At 50.1% G+C, this 16,732-nt stretch overlaps 1 long non-coding RNA gene across 1 annotated transcript in view; it reads left to right on the top strand.

The window, feature by feature from the left end:
* LOC138296265 (uncharacterized) overlaps positions 1-16,732 on the top strand; it is an 84,109-nt gene that overhangs the window by 38,135 nt on the left and 29,242 nt on the right. Inside the window, exon 2 of the long non-coding RNA XR_011203801.1 lies at positions 4,178-4,287. This is a non-coding gene — a long non-coding RNA (uncharacterized lncRNA). The remainder of the gene's footprint in view (positions 1-4,177; positions 4,288-16,732) is intronic.

The following is a 16,732-nucleotide window of genomic DNA, read 5'->3' as shown; positions in this document are numbered from 1 at the left end:
CTTCACGAGGCCGGCATCAGAGACAAGGCCCTCAACTGGATCTAATCTTTCCTCTCCGGCAGAACTCAACGAGTAGGACTTCCCCCCTACCTCTCGGACCCCACACCTACCACATGCGGAGTTCCCCAGGGATCCTCCCTCAGGGATCTTCCCTCAGCCCCACGCTGTTTAACATCTAAATGGCCCCAAGAGCCGTCATCGCCAGAAACCACGGACTCAACATCGTCTCCTACTATACTGACGACACTGAATTCATCCTCTCCCTATCCAACGAACCCAACACAGTCAGACACAACTTCCTGGAAGGCATGGGAGCAGTCGCCGACTGAATGAAAAGCAGCTGCCTACAACTCAACACAGACAAAACTGAAGTACTCATTATGGGCCCTCAACCCAATGCGTGGAACAACTCCTGGTGGCCCTCCACCCTTGGAAGCCCCACCACCCCACGAACCAAGCCTGCAACCTCGGAATCACCCTGGACTCCAAACTCAACATGGACCACCAAATCAAATCAGTCGCATCCACCTGCTTCCTCACCTTCCGCCTCCTACGCAAGACATTCAAATGGATCCCCTCCGAACACCGAAAGACCATCTCACATGCCCTCGTTACCAGCAGACTGGACTATGGCAACGCGCTCTATGCCGGAATCAACAAGAAACTCACCAGCAAACTACAGAACATCCAGAATACCACCGCCAGACTGGTCCTTGACCTGCCCCAACACTGTCACATCTCTAAGCACCTGCGCACACTACACTGGCTCCCAATAGAGAAAAGAATCACCTTCAAGATCCTCATCCACGCACACAAAGCCGTCCACAACACCGGATCAGCCTACCTGAACAGGTGACTCAATTTCCACATACCCCACAGGACCCTAGGCTCAGCCCAGCTCTCTCTCCCCAAAGTACCCCGCATCAGAAAAACAAGAACAGAGGGACGCTCCTTCTCCTACCTCACCACCACAGCCTGGAACGCCCAACCGCCCCACCTCAGACAGACTACACCCCTCCTCAACTTCTCAAAAAAGCTGAAGACATGGATATTTGAAGAACCACCACACTGATGGACGCTCAACGCCCCCGCCATACAACCATCAGCGCCTTGAGACCTTCACAGGTGAGTAGTTACGTTTAACAAACGCTGATTGATTGATTGATTGATTTATTGCTCCACTCTGTAACTCCTTTGTGCTACATTATGCCTGTGCCAGGCATAATGTATGCAAAGGGGGTGTCCCCCTGTTAGGTTGGCCAGAAAAATGGTGCAAGGAAATATATAAGATCACACACAGCCTCTTGAGCTCTGATAATTATTTTGAGGTCGTTTGTGAACATTTTGGCCCTCATTACAACCCTGGCGGTCGGTGTTAAAGCAGCAGTGATACCGCCAACAGGCTGGCAGTAAAAAAAATGGGATTTGGACCCTGGCGGTTACCGCCATCCAACATCGCCACTTTAACACACAGACCACTAGGGTGGTAACAGCCGCTGAGCTGGAGACTTCGGTCTCCAACCCATCAGCCATCACATTCCCACCCTCGGGATTATGACCCAGGCTACCACCTTGGTTTTTAGTGGTTTTTGTACTGCCACGAAAACCATGGCGGTAGGCTCTATCAGTGCCATGGAATTCCTTCCCTGGCACTGATAGGGGTCTCCCCCACCCACCAACCCCTCCCCAGAGTCTTCCCCCACCCTCCACCACCCGCTCCTGCCCCCACACATATACACACCCACACGCGCACCCATATACACACATGCATACATGCATACCCACCTCCACCCACGCATGCACACATACATACACACCACAACACACACCAACATACTTTGTCACACACATCCATCCACAACACACAACACTCACAATCACTCATTCATGCATGCACCCAGCGTGACTCACACCCGCATGCATGCATCCAAAACATAAACCCCCCCCATACACACAACACAGTCTCTCCGGTTGGAGAACCCAATTACCTGCTTGCAGGGGGTCCTCCGGCTGGAGACGGTCTGCGGCGCTGCTGTCCGCAGAAGTGTCTGCCAGCAAAACACCACCAGGCTGTATCATTGCTCATGATCCGGTCGGCGGTATTTTTCTGGTGGAGCGGTGCTGCTGTCAGCAGCGCTGCCTTACCGCCGTCCGCCGCCATGACCGGCGGCGGTGTTCCGCGAGATTTCTGGCGGAATACCATCAGCGGACATGATACTCATTGCCGAGTGGTAGCCACGGCAGCGGTATGTTGGTGGCCGTCGCCATGGCGGAAGGCGGTCAATACCGGCAATGTTATAATGAGGGCCTGGGTGTCTTGCAACAGTAGGTGAAAATGCATTCTGCTGCTGTCTGTTGTTTAGTATTATTGTATTTTGTTTTATTGCTGTACTGTGACTGTGCCAACTTGTCTGCCGTCGATTCGTACATGCATTTGTGTTGCTGTTGACTTCAATGCGTGCTTCTAGGATGGCTAGTTCCAGCTGTTCTGGCTGAGTATTCATTCATGTATATGACTCAGATTAACATTTTGAAGAAGCAAGATAGAAAAATGTGTATTTTAATAAATGATGAGTCTTGTGATATGACGTAGACATGTTTTACCCCCTGTATTAAATACAGCTCTCTACCTAGTTTTTAAGGGAAATTGTGATGAAAAACCTACTATTTTTCTACAATTTGTTTCATACTTGTCTTAGGGAAGTTGAGCTCCAACACCCTGATAGGGAGTAGCACCTGCCTGGCAGACCACCTAAAACACTGAGATATTTCATTCAGCATCTTTGGATTTTTTAGACAATGTATGTAAAAATTGTGCAGTAAAATACTCCATTTAGCCTTATATTATCAAAATGTTCTTGCAGAACCCCGAGCCCCCAGAACTGTCCTTTAGAGTGTCAGCTTTGCTCTGATTGCAGGTACATATGTACCCCACTTCTTTCAAAGTTCACCAGCTGCAACTGTCCAAAGGGAGATGTGGTGTTGCATCTCATTTCATGAGGAGGTATCCTCGAGACATTAAATAGAAAGGTCAGTGTGTGTACAGTGGTTCGGCTCTCAGAACTGGTCTGAGGATTACTGACCTGAAGATAGGGTCAACTTTGATATTCTTCAATGTTGAGGACATAGAAGAGAGATTTGAAGATGACCCCCTTATTTACTGGTAATCTTTAAACCTCCCCATTCTAGCTTTCCTTACTAACGTCCTTGCATCCCTCCTACCTCTCCTCGTTTGTCAGCTTTCAAACCACTTGGTTATCGGGTAGTACAGAAGGAGTCTGGGGGCCCTACTGCTTTTATGGCAACCTTGAAAGATGGGTGTTGTCAAGAATCTCAGACAAAATGATGCATTCTCCTGTAAGGATTGTGACATGGAAGAGTGGAAGAAAGAGTAATAAAGATAACTGTTACATGATTGTGACAGTGACCCGCCACAGATCATACTTTGGTCCATCTCACCACCAACTCAGTTAAAATACATATCTTCAAGCAACATCTTGATCGCCTTGTTATGGACTGTCTCAGCTCTTCATGTTCCCTGGACTGCAAAAGAAAGCATCCTTATTTACAGTGTTGTGTTTCTGTTTATGGTTTATCTTTTATGCTTGTAAAGATAAGGCAACTGGTCACCATGGAAATGAGGTGCATGCTATATATTTTTTTATTTACTGCACTTACAACAGAAGAAGGGCGGTATGAAGTGGGCGACAAACATAAAGTTTATTATATTACTATGCAATTAAATAGACAACTATTTTATGCATATACTCACATGGTATGTTATACATCAGGTCAATAGGAGGCATCTCAGTTGTCAAACGTGTACGTACCACATGATGTCTAATGACTCTACAAAAGGACAGTGCTTCTAAAGGCATACAAGCACTAATTTGGTTTTAAGAGAGTGTTCTTCTATAAACAAAATTAATATTTTAGAAGATAAAATGATATATATATTTAATTTGATCCAAATCAAATAGTATTACATCAACAATTAAAAATATAAATTTTCATAAATGACATATTTCTTTGGTCAGAAATGGTGCAGTTCGTACTCTCTATGATCCTGCAGTAGCATTATACGATAAATTAGCACACTCACAACCCTTGTAAATGTAAACTTATATTGCTAAGAAGTAGTAGTTTTCTCAAAATGTCTGCCCTCTGCTCTTTAAAGGTTCCCTCACCTGGAAGTGACTGCTTCAGGCTTCAGAATCGCACCCCTTACAACAACAAAGATGATAAAACCAGCACAACTTCTCTGGTTTCTTCTACTTGGGATTCAAGGTGAGAACTGACTATTTTCCGAGGTCAGCAACTGGGAAATTGGATCGCCACATATGCCTGTGATTGTTTTGTTCTTAAGCATCCTACATGCGCTATAATTTCATGTCAGACATATCATTTCAGTAACATTTTGAACCCTTCTTCTGTACTTCTTTCTCTACCAAGGTGCTACTGGAGAGAATGTGTTGGGCCACATTTCAGATTCCTTGACAGTGAAGAGGTTGACATTCAATGTGCCCACAATTCAGACCCTGGCTCTTGTGTACAGTGGTTCCAGCAGAAACCTGGTACAGTTCCACTTTGTATCTCGTGTAATGCAAATGGGCCATCTGTGGCATCCAACGGGTTCACTGCCAATAGATCTAGAACTGATTTTAATTTAAAAATCATTAATGTTCATCTAGAGGGTGAGGAAGATTACTACTGCATGGTGTGCCTGAGCTCACCTCGTATTTTCGGCGCAGGAACCCGTATACAAATCAAACGTGAGTACATTTTATTTACTCTTCCTTTCACTGTCTGCTTGTTGTGGAAAGTGGAAAGGGTTAACCGATTTTGATTTTTATCCTGTGAACTGAAAAAACTGTCCTATATTTCTATGAATTTCTAGTGGGTCTGAATTGTGAAACCTGCCTACTGCTGAAACAAATGAAAATGAACTGTTGAAATTCATGTGCAAGTCCCAGAAAAAGATCTGCTTTGTGCTGATGGATTCTAGCCACGGATAGCTCTGGTGGAATTTCCAGCTGACTAGCTGTAAATGGTTTCTGCTGTGTCAGGTTGCCACATGCAACTTCTGAACATTTCTTTATAATATATTTTTTCCCATGAAACACAATATCAAAAAAGGCTTCAATGAGCAAACCTCCAGAATTTGTAAGAATGTCCCATTCTATTCTTTTGTAGGAAATGTATAGAGCGCTTGGCCACTCCAGAGAGGCTCCCAGTGCTATCAACAACTGAGCAGACTTCAACTCCTCAGTGAAACCATATTCTGGGTTTCAACCAAATTCACCTAGGTTACAAACAGCCATGGTTTTAATTGCTTCCTTAAACATATGTATTTTCCATTTGTAACCCTATCTGGTAAGGAGTTTGCATAGCTTAAGGGTCAGGTAGGAAAAAGAGCAGCCGCCACCCCTTGCTTTATGAATTTGTTAGTTTGACAACCACCATGCTCTGGCGGACCTTAAAGCCCTCCTGGGAGTATGGGGCTGTAGTAAAGAATGTACTAGTTGGGGAACTTTTTTATAATAGGCCCTAAGAGTAATACAGAGGGCATTAAGTTAGATTCTCTGATGAGTTGGTATCCAGTGTAGGGAAGCATGAGTATGACACTGATTGATGCCTAGACACTTTTAAAAGAAGGCAGTATTTTGATTACACATCAAGGAGAAGCTAGGAGAAGCAAGGAGAAGCTAGATAGAGGGAATTTCCATAGTCAAGGGGGGGAAATGATAAGAGTCTGTACAATTAGCCTTTCAGAGGAAAACTGTAGGAGATCTAGATGGTCTTTACAACCCTGGCGGTCGATGTTAAAGCAGAGGTAAAACCGCCAACAGGGCGGCGGTAAAAAAAAATGGAATCTCGACCGTGGCGGAAACCACCTACATAGACAGCCACTTTAACACTCCGACCGCCACGGCGGTACAAACCATCACCGCGGCGGTCACCGCCAACAGACAGGCGGAAGACAAGTCCAAGTGTCTTACAGTTGGATTACAACAGTCCAATCTGCCACCTTCTCCGGGGCGTTTTCACCGCGAACAAAAACACGGCGAAAACAGGACTTGGAAGGGAAAATGCTCACCTCTACACACCCCACGAGGAATGAGGACACCATGGAACCCAAGCTCCACATACTCCCAGCATTTATCTTCCTGCTTCTCTACCAGGAACAACAAAGACGGCGGTGAAGACCACGGTGAGTACTGCACCTACGACACAGGGGAGGAGGGAGAGAAAAAAGAGTGATACACACACGCAACATTCCCACACCCACTCACTACAACACACACACAAGTACATGTTGACACATTACATTACCAACCCCCAACTGCCCCTGGAGGAATGCAAGGACAAAAGGAAATGAGTCGAACGTTTGTAATCTATTCAAATACAGTACTCAAAAAAATATATATTTATATACATATATTTACACTAGAAACAAATATATACACCAAGAATACAAGTCCAAGGTATTCCACCATCATAGTCCGTGGACCACTGGGCCCAAAATCAATACCCAATCAAAACGGAGAGAACACTGCTGGGGCATCTGATAGAAATACAACAGGCACCTCGGGGGGAAGGGAAGGAGGGGCACCTCAGCCGGATGAGTGCACAACGCCAGATCCACGAGGGGGCTCCATGCCCACTGCTTTATCTTTATCCTGGGAGTGCAAAGCCACCATCTATCAAGTCTCTCCAGTGGGTGGTTTGCCCACTGCATTATCCTGGGGAGTGCAAAGCCACAGTCTCTCAAGTCTCTCCAGTGGGTGGTTTGCCCACTGCTTTATCCTGGGGAGTGCAAAGCCACAGTCTCTCAAGTCTCTCCAGTGGGTGGTTTGCCCACTGCTTTATCCTCGGGAGTGCAAAGCCACAGTCTCTCAAGTGGATAACAGTCTCCACTGGTTCTGGCGGGGGCTTTGTGCCCAGAGTGCTTCATCCTGCCAAGGACAGAGGTAGTGGATGTAAATCTCCACTAGTTCTGGAGGGGGCTTTGTGCCCAGAGTGCTTCAACCTGCTCGTGGTGGCCTCAGTAGCGCTGGAATCTTTGGCACTCACTGGCCTGCAGTGCTTGTTGCGGAGGTGTCCTGTTCAGCGGTGCTGCTGGCGGCGGTGTCCTTTTCAGCGGTGCTGGTGGCGGCGGTGTCCTTGCCAGCGGTGCTTGTTTCGGCGGTGTCCTTGGCAGCGATGCTTGTGTCGGTCTTGTCCGCCGTGCAGGTATTCCCAGACTTGCCTGTTTTACTGTGCCCCTTCCCCACCTTGGATGGTGGCGCAGCTGTCTCCACACTCCCAACTGTACCCCTGGGAGAGGCTTTGGTGGAAGATTTTTTTCCTCTCTCCCACCGGGCACTGGCAAACCTTTTGAGGTGGGGGACTGTCCGTGGTCTGGCTCCTTGGCACACTGGCTGCCCTGCTGCCTGGCGCACTCCAGAAGCCGGTTACTACTGGCACCACTGTTCCCGCAGATGTTGTGGCTGAAAGCGCTGGGTTGGGACCTGGAAAGGCGGGCCCTAGGAGACTGAAGAGGTGGGGGAGGTGAGGGGAAGAGGTCAAGGTTGGACAGGAAAAGTTGTTTGGACACACTGGGACGGGTAGATGGAGGGGGTTTGGGAGTGGAGGACGAGGTAGTGGTTGTAGGAGGTGTCCGTTTGGTGACTTTGGGTGAAGGTGAATGGGCTGGAGGCTGTTGTGAGGTGGATGGCTGTTGGGTGGGTGTGTGGCTGAGTTTGTGCACCTTGGGAGTTGGGCTCACAGACACACTGGGAGAGGACACAGGGAATATGTGAATGGTAGTGCACGTGAGCGGGGTGTGGTGGTGAGTGTGCCGGTGATGGAGGTAGTGGCTGATGATGTAGTGCATGCAGGTGTGAGTGGAGTCGAGACTGGGAGGGAGGAGGGAGACGAGGTGGAGGGGGACACAGTGGAGGGAGAGGCTGTTGGTATGTCTGCATGCGTATGATGCTTGCGTGAGTGGCTGTGGGATGTGTGGTGCTTATGTTTGCCTGAGCTTCCCTTGTGTGTTGACGTGTGTGCATGTTGGTCTGATGGTGTGCTTGGGAAAGGCTGAGGTACAGGGGTTTGGGTCTGGGTGGAGGAAGTTGGAGGGGGGAGGCTAGAGACAGGGACAATGGCTGCCATCAGTGCTGAGGCCAGATTCTGAAAAGCTCGCTGATGGGCTGCCTGACCAGAATGAATGCCCTCCAGGTATGCATTGGTCTGTTGCAACTGCCTCTCTACACCCTGGATGGCATTCAAAATGGTAGACTGCCCTACAGTGAGGGACCTGAGGGGGTCAATGGCCTCCTCACTGAGGGAAGCAGGGCTGACTGGGGCAGGGCCATAGGGGCCTGGGGCGAAGGAGATGCCCACCCCCCTGGGTGAGCAGCCACGGGGCACACGCTGAGGGGCTGCTGCGAGGGCGGTGCTGGTAGGGGGGTGGCGGCTGTACCTGTAGATGCGGGGGGCACAGAGGGGCCCGCCACCACATGGGAGCTCCCATCAGAGGAGGAGTCCGTGTCGCTGGTCTCAGCTCCTGTCCCCGCCGTGGAGCTCCCCTCGCCCTCCGTCCCACTGGTGGCTTCAGACTCCGTTGTGTCGCCCTCCAGGGCCATGTGGGATGCAGCTCCCTCCTGCTCCGGTGCCACTGCTCCTCGGCCTGATGATGCTAATGCACACAAGAACAGGGAGACCACAAAAAGGAGGGGGGGGACAGAAGAAAGACATGTTGAGTGCATCCAACACTGCTACTGTTGGCGGACACTACAGACACGGAAGCCCCCTGCACTACGCCGTGCACTTAGAGTTCCCCAATCAATCACAGGAACATGGGTTACAAGGCCTATGCCCGATTGCTGCACACATGGAAGTCACAGGAGCCTGACTAGGTGTAGTTGGCTCTGAACACAGGTGGGGTGGGGTGCCACAGGGCCTGCCTTACGGAGGGACCTTTCCTACTAAACTTGCACTGGCCTAGGGGAACCCACAGCCCACCTCCCCCACCCAGACACCTCCACTGCGCGCTGAATCAGCTGAATGAGAGTGTACTCACCCTCTTGTGGCTGCTGTGATGCCCTCAAGCGCCTATCCAACTCTGGATACGCCACCTCCAGGATCCGGAACATCAGGGGGGTCATGGTGCGACGGGCACCCCTCCCACGTTGAGAGGCCATCCCCAGCTCGGCCTCGGCCGTCTTCTTCCTCCAGCGGTGAATGTCCTCCCATCTTTTACGGCTGTGAGTGCTCTGTCTGTGGTGGACCCCCAGGGTCCGGACTTCCTTGGCGATTGTGAGAAAGTAGCCTCTTTCTAGCCTTGTTACCCCCACTTTTGGCCTGTTTGTGAGTGTATGTCAGGGTGTTTTCACTGTCTCACTGGGATCCTGCTAGCCAGGGCCCAGTGCTCATAGTGAAAACCCTATGTTTTCAGTATGTTTGTTATGTGTCACTGGGTCCCTGCTAGTCAGGACCCCAGTGCTCATAAGTTTGTGGCCTATATGTATGTGTTCCCTGTGTGGTGCCTAACTGTCTCACTGAGGCTCTGCTAATCAGAACCTCAGTGGTTATGCTCTCTCATTTCTTTCCAAATTGTCACTAACAGGCTAGTGACCATTTTTACCAATTTACATTGGCTTACTGGAACACCCTTATAATTCCCTAGTATATGGTACTGAGGTACCCAGGGTATTGGGGTTCCAGGAGATCCCTATGGGCTGCAGCATTTCTTTTGCCACCCATAGGGAGCTCTGACAATTCTTACACAGGCCTGCCACTGCAGCCTGAGTGAAATAACGTCCACGTTATGTAGACTCATCCGAGTTCCTCTGCATCTCTCTCTTCACCTTCTGCCAAGGAATCGACTGCTGACCGCGCTGGAAGCCTGCAAACCTGCAACATAGTAGCAAAGACGACTACTGCAACTCTGTAACGCTGATCCTGCCGCCTTCTCGACTGTTTTCCTGCTTGTGCATGCTGTGGGGGTAGTCTGCCTCCTCTCTGCACCAGAAGCTCAGAAGAAATCTCCCGTGGGTCGACGGAATCTTCCCCCTGCAACCGCAGGCACCAAAAAGCTGCATTACCGGTCCCTTGGGTCTCCTCTCAGCACGACGAGCGAGGTCCCTCGAATCCAGCGACTCTGTCCAAGTGACCCCCACAGTCCAGTGACTCTTCAGTCCAAGTTTGGTGGAGGTAAGTCCTTGCCTCACCTCGCTGGGCTGCATTGCTGGGAACCGCGACTTTGCAGCTACTCCGGCCCCTGTGCACTTCCGGTGGAAATCCTTTGTACACAGCCAAGCCTGGGTCCACGGCACTCTAACCTGCATTGCACGACTTTCTAAGTTGGTCTCCGGCGACGTGGGACTCCTTTGTGCAACTTCGGCGAGCACCGTTTCACGCATCCTCGTAGTGCCTGTTTCTGGCACTTCTCCGGGTGCTATCTGCTTCAGAGAGGGCTCCTTGTCTTGCTCGACGTCCCCTCTCTCTGCTGGTCTAATTTGCGACCTCCTGGTCCCTCCTGGGCCTCAGCAGCGTCCAAAAACGTTAACCGCACGATTTGCAGCTAGCAAGGCTTGTTGGCGTTCTGTCGGCGGGAAAACACTTCTGCACGACTCTCCACGGCGAGTGGGATCCGTCCACCAAAGGGGAAGTCTCTAGCCCTTTTCGTTCCTGCAGAAACCTCAGCTTCTTCTGTCCAGTAGAAGCTTCTTTGCACCCGCAGCTGGCATTTCCTGGGCATCTGCCCATCTCCGACTTGCTTGTGACTTTTGGACTTGGTCCCCTTGTTCCACAGGTACCCTAGATTGGAAATCCACAGTTGTTGCATTGCTGGTTTGTGTCTTTCCTGCATTATTCCTCTAACACGACTTCTTTGTCCTTAGGGGAACTTTAGTGCACATTGCACTCACTTTTCAGGGTATTGGGGAGGGTTATTTTTCTAACTCTCACTATTTTCTAATAGTCCCAGCGACCCTCTACAAGGTCACATAGGTTTGGGGTCCATTCGTGGTTCGCATTCCACTTTTGGAGTATATGGTTTGTGTTGCCCCTATCCCTATGTTTCCCCATTGCATCCTATTGTAACTATACATTGTTTGCACTGTTTTCTAAGACTATACTGCATATTTTTGCTAGTGTGTATAAATATCCTGTGTATATTTCCTATCCTCTCACTGAGGGTACACTCTAAGATACTTTGGCATATTGTCATAAAAATAAAGTACCTTTATTTTTAGTATAACTGTGTATTGTGTTTTCTTATGATATTGTGCATATGACACTAAGTGGTTCTGTAGTAGCTTCACACGTCTCCTAGTTCAGCCTAAGCTGCTCTGCTAAGCTACCATTATCTATCAGCCTAAGCTGCTAGACACCCTATACACTAATAAGGGATAACTGGGCCTGGTGCAAGGTGCAAGTACCCCTTGGTACTCACTACAAGCCAGTCCAGCCTCCTACAGCGATGGCACGCCAAATATCCTTCTTCTGGTGGGCGCTAACCTACAGGAATAGTACAGGGGAAAAGGAAAAGATATAACCGTCCGCACCGTCGCCGTCATTGGCCCGCATCCCTACCCTTGCCATGACGCACATTCATTCACCATCGCATCATGCAAGCCTCATTCTCCCCATCTTTCATCAACACCACTCCTGACAGCCATTGCCCATACAGCATGCTCACAGTGTACTCACCTGTTTGTCTGGAGGACCGAAGAGTAGCATGTACTGGGGGAGGACCCCATCCACTAGTTTCTCCAGCTCCTCCGTGCTAAAGGCAGGGGCCCTTTCCCCAGACACACAAGCCATTGTCTCTTCCAGACTGAGGTCACAGCAACACTTGCAGTGTAGGTCCTCTCCTGTCGAAGATTAGGTATCAAGTGATTAAACAGAGAGAAAATGGCGGTGACGCCTGCGGCGGTGCGTACCGTCACCGCAGGCGTACATCGTCATTGGCTCCTGGGACCCATAGGGTCCAATGTTAACCAATGCAGGATTGCGCTGCGGTCTTCGACCGCCTACTGTGGCGGTGTACAACGCCAATGCAGGTACCACATATCCCCTTGTCCCACATTACAGGTCAGGCAGCTGCCATTTCAGGGGGCCACATGGCATTATTTTTGACTGCGTCACACATATCTAGGCCTTGCTTAAACACTAATACAGCCATATGTCGATTTTCAATCATTTTCAGATAAAGTTGTGTTTACGTATCTCACTGTTGGTTGACTCTCTGCTCACTGTTCTCCTCCATAGAGCACGTCCGCTGGGGCAGGTGAGGAGATGGCGGCATCCTCCGGTGTACAGACCGCTGGTGGACCTGTCGACAATGGTGGAGCGACATGTAATTATTACCTACAGACTTGATCATACCACAATCCTGGAACTGTGTGCACAGTTGGAGCCAGACCTGATGTCAACTATCTGCCCTCCCACAGGAATCCCCCCTCTAGTGCAGGTGCTGTCAGTACATTTCCTAGCAAGTGGGTCTTTTCAAACAACAGTGGCCATTGCATCAGGGATCTCTCAGCCTATGTTCTCCAACGTGTTGTCCAGAGTGTTGTCTGCCCTGCTGAAACACATGCACAGCTACAACGTTTTCCCTCAGGTAAAGGATTTGCCTACAGTGAAAGATGACTTCTATGCCCTGCGACATCCACAACATCATAGGTGCCATTGATGTGACACATGTGGCCTTGGTCCCCCCATGTAGGAGTGAACAGGTGTACAGAAACCGGAAGAGTTACCATTCAATGAATGTGCAGATGGTGTGTTTGGCCGACCATTACATCTCCCATGTGAACGCCAAGTTTCCTGGCTCAGTGCATGATGCTTACATTCTGAGGAATAGCAGCATCCCTTCCTTATGTGATGGGGCAACTCCAAAGGCACCGTGTGTGGCTAATAGGTGAGGACATGGACCCTATACAATGTGACTAGGTGTTTGGGTCTGGGGATGTCCCTAAGAGTTAGTGTGTGTCTAACAGATTTTCCTCGACATTTGCAGGTGACTCTGGTTACCCCAATCTGTCATGGCTACTGACCCCAGTGAGGAATCCCAGGACAAGGGCAGAGGAATGCTACAATGAGGCACATGGGAGAACTAGGAGGGTTATAGAGAGGACCTTTGGCCTCCTGAAGGCCAGGTTCCAGTGCCTCCATATGACAGGTAGATCCCTATTTTACTCACCAAAGAAGGTGTGCCAGATCATCGTGGCCTGCTGTATGCTTCACAACTTGACTTTGCGATGACAGGTGCCTTTTCTGTAGGAGGTTGGTCCAGATGGATGTGTTGTGGCAGCTGTGGAGCCTGTGGACAGGGAAGACGAGGAAGCAGAAGAAGAGGACATGAACAACAGGAACACGGTGATCCATCAATATTTCCAATGAGACACAGGCAAGAAGACAACACTGCCTGCTACATCTGATTTAATTCTTCTACCTCTCATCTGTCTGTCATTTTCACCCAGTGTATGGACACTGAGTTGTCACTTTCCCTTTCGAATTCAAAGATGTGTGTCCCACTGTGTGACCTCTGCTTTGTTTCCGCATGGACTAGAGCTGTGTGACATAGGTATGTTGACATTACATTGGATATAGCATTTTGCCACAGTTATTGCTAATACACATTTTCTAAAGCACAGACTGACTCCAGTTTGTTTTGTGATTTAAGGGTGTTTATTTAAGTGCTAAATAGTGGAGGGGGTTGTAAAATGGTCAGTGGTGATGGTGGAGGAATGTACATGGCAGTGTCCAGTCTATTAGTCTCACAGGTGTATTGTCCAAAGGGGCATAGGAAGTGGAGCTAGGGCAGTTTGAGTATGGACAGGGTGACAAAGTGGGACAGAAGGATGACAATAAGGGTGGTCTCATTTCTTGGCAGGGGTCTTGATATTGTTCTCTATCTTTGTCCTGGATCTCAGGGACCGCTTGCTGGGTGGTTCTCCATCTGCAGGGGGTGGGGTGCTGGTGTCGTGGTCCTGTGGCGGTGCCTCCTGTCCACTAGCGCCAGCAGAGGTGGTGGGCAGTTCATCGTCCAGGCTAGTGTCAGGGGCCCCTTGTTGTGCCACAGTGTCCCTCCTGGTGTTGACGAGTTTCTTCAGCACCCCTACAATGGTGCCCAGGGTGGAATTGATGGATCTGAGTTCCTCCCTGAAGCCCAAATACTGTTCCTCCTGCAGCCGCTGGGTCTCGTGAAACTTGGCCAGTACCGTTGCCATCATCTCCTGGGAATGGTGGTAGGCTCCCATGATGTTGGAGAGGGCCTCGTGGAGAGTGGGTTCCTTGGGCCTGTCCTCCCCCTGTCGCACAGCAGCCCTCCCATTTCCCCTGTTTCTTTGTGCCTCTGTCCCCTGAACCGTGTGCCCACTACCACTGCCCCCAGGTCCCTGGTGTTGTTGGGGTGGTGGGTTAGCCTGGGTTCCCTGTAGTGGTCGACACACTGCTGCTTGATGTGTCCTGGGGACAGAGGTATGGGCCCGCTGGGGGGTGTTGTGCTGATGTTTCAAGGGGGGGAAGCTCTGTATTGGCCTGTGCCAGTGTGACGGGAACCAACGACTGTCCCGAGGTCTCAGGTGGGCCGGGCTGGTCATCTAGATCCAGTTGGACAGAGCTGCTGTCATCACTGTGGGCCTCTTCGGTGGGGGGTGGAGGTGGACATGTCTGGACCCTCCTGTCCGGTGACGTTGGGTAGGGGTCCTGAAGGGGTGTAAAGGCATGATTATTGCAGCTGTGTGTGCCATGGTGTGCAATGGGTGGGTGACCCTGTACCCCAGTGCTTGCATTCTTGTGTGGGACCTTGTGTGATAATGGTTTTAGGGGGGTGTATGGGTATGTGCAGTGGACATGCTTTGGTGATGGGAGTCCATGCTTTGGTGTTACATGCAGGGATTGGTGTTGGGATGTGTGGTTTGTGATAGTGGGACATGTGTGAGGAGTTGGAGTGATGGGGGTGAGGGCGAGGGTGGGAATATGTGATAGCAGGCAGGTAGGGTGGGGGATGAAGTAATTAAATGTTCGACTTACCAGAGTCCATTCCTCCAGCTACTCCTGCGAGGCCCTCAGGATGCAGTATAGCCAAGACCTGCTCCTGCCACGGTTTTGGGCGGGTCTGATCAGGACTCTGGTTGGGACACCCCTTGAGGTCACCGAATATCCTAAAGAGGTAGTGTACTGGGGCAGAAGAGCAGCTAAAGGCATACACGAAAAGGACAGCTATGGACAGACACAGGAAACAGGAAAGTAAAAGCAGAGCAACCCTTGTGTGAACAAATAGGATACGGATTACTAGTGGACAATCACGCTGGGGTTGTACATAGAGTAAGGCGCAGAACCTCCCACAGTGACAGGGAATCTCAATGCCTCTGTGCAGTTTGCTCTTACAGATAGTTACCCTGCCAGCCCCATAGAAAGGAGGCAGCAGAAGTGATTCTGTCTCTGGACCCTAGAGCACTAACAAGGATAGTACTTACATACACAGGACACGCTCTTGTGGGTCCAGCTGGAAATACAGTGGCGATTCCTGAGAAAAAAGCAATAGCACACTGTCACTGTTAGGCACGAAAGACAACGTATAACACTAGACAAGGATGGGGTCTGGAATTGCCTCCTTGAAACCAGGAGCCAACCCCAGTACAAAGGAGGACACTTATACACTGGTGAAGACTGATAGAACACTTACCAGACACAGTCTGCATGCTGTGGGGGTAGTCTGCCTCCTTTCTGCACTAGAAGCTCCAAAGAAATCTCCTGTGGAACGACGGTATACTCCCCCTGCAACCGCAGACACCAAAAGACTGCATCACCGGTCCTCTGGGTCCCCTCTCAGCACGACGAGCGTGGTCCCTGGAACTCAGCAACTCTGTCCATGTGACTCCCACAGTCCAGTGACTCTTCAGTCCAAGTTTGGTGGAGGTAAGTCCTTGCCTCCCCACGCTAGACTGCATTGCTGGGTACAGCGTGATTTGCAGCTGCTCCGGCTTCTGTGAACTCTTCCAGGTTTTCCTTTGTGCACAGCCAAGCCTGGGTCCCCAACACTCTAACCTGCAGTGCACGACCTCCTGAGTTGTGCTCCGGCGTCGTGGGACTTTCTTTTGTGACTTCGGGTGAGCTCTGGTTCACTCTTCTTCGTAGTGCCTGTTCCGGCACTTCTGCGGGTGCTGCTTGCTTCTGAGTGGGCTCTTTGTCTTGCTGGACACCCCCTCTGTCTCCTTACTCAATTGGCGATATCTTGGTTCCTTCTGGGCCACAGCACCATCCAAAATCCCTAACTTGCAGCTAGCAAGGCTTTTTTGCGGTCTTTCTGCACAAAAACACCTCTGCAAGCTTCTTCATGACGTGGGACATCTATCCTCCAAAGGGGAAGTTCCTAGTCCTCTTCGTTCTTGCAGAATCCACAGCTTCTACCATCCAGTGGCAGCTTCTTTGCACCCACAGCTGGCATTCCCTGGGCATCTGCCCACTCCCGACTTGAGTGTGACTCTTGGACTTGGTCCCCTTGTTCCACAGGTACTCTTGTCTGGAAATCCATCGGTGTTGCATTGCTGGTGTTGGTCTTCCTTGCAGAATTCCCCTATCACGACTTCTGTGGTCTCTGGGTAACTTAGGTGCACTTTGCACCCACTTTCCAGGGTCTTGGGGTGGGCTATTTTTCTAACCCTCAATGTTTTCTTACAGTCCCAGCGACCCTCTACAAGCTCACATAGGTTTGGGGTCCATTCGTGGTTCGCAT

The sequence above is a fragment of the Pleurodeles waltl genome, chromosome 1_2 (genome assembly GCF_031143425.1).
Source record: "Pleurodeles waltl isolate 20211129_DDA chromosome 1_2, aPleWal1.hap1.20221129, whole genome shotgun sequence".
In the NCBI taxonomy this organism is placed as follows: domain Eukaryota; kingdom Metazoa; phylum Chordata; class Amphibia; order Caudata; family Salamandridae; genus Pleurodeles; species Pleurodeles waltl.
This window is presented reverse-complemented; position numbering and strand designations above follow the sequence as displayed.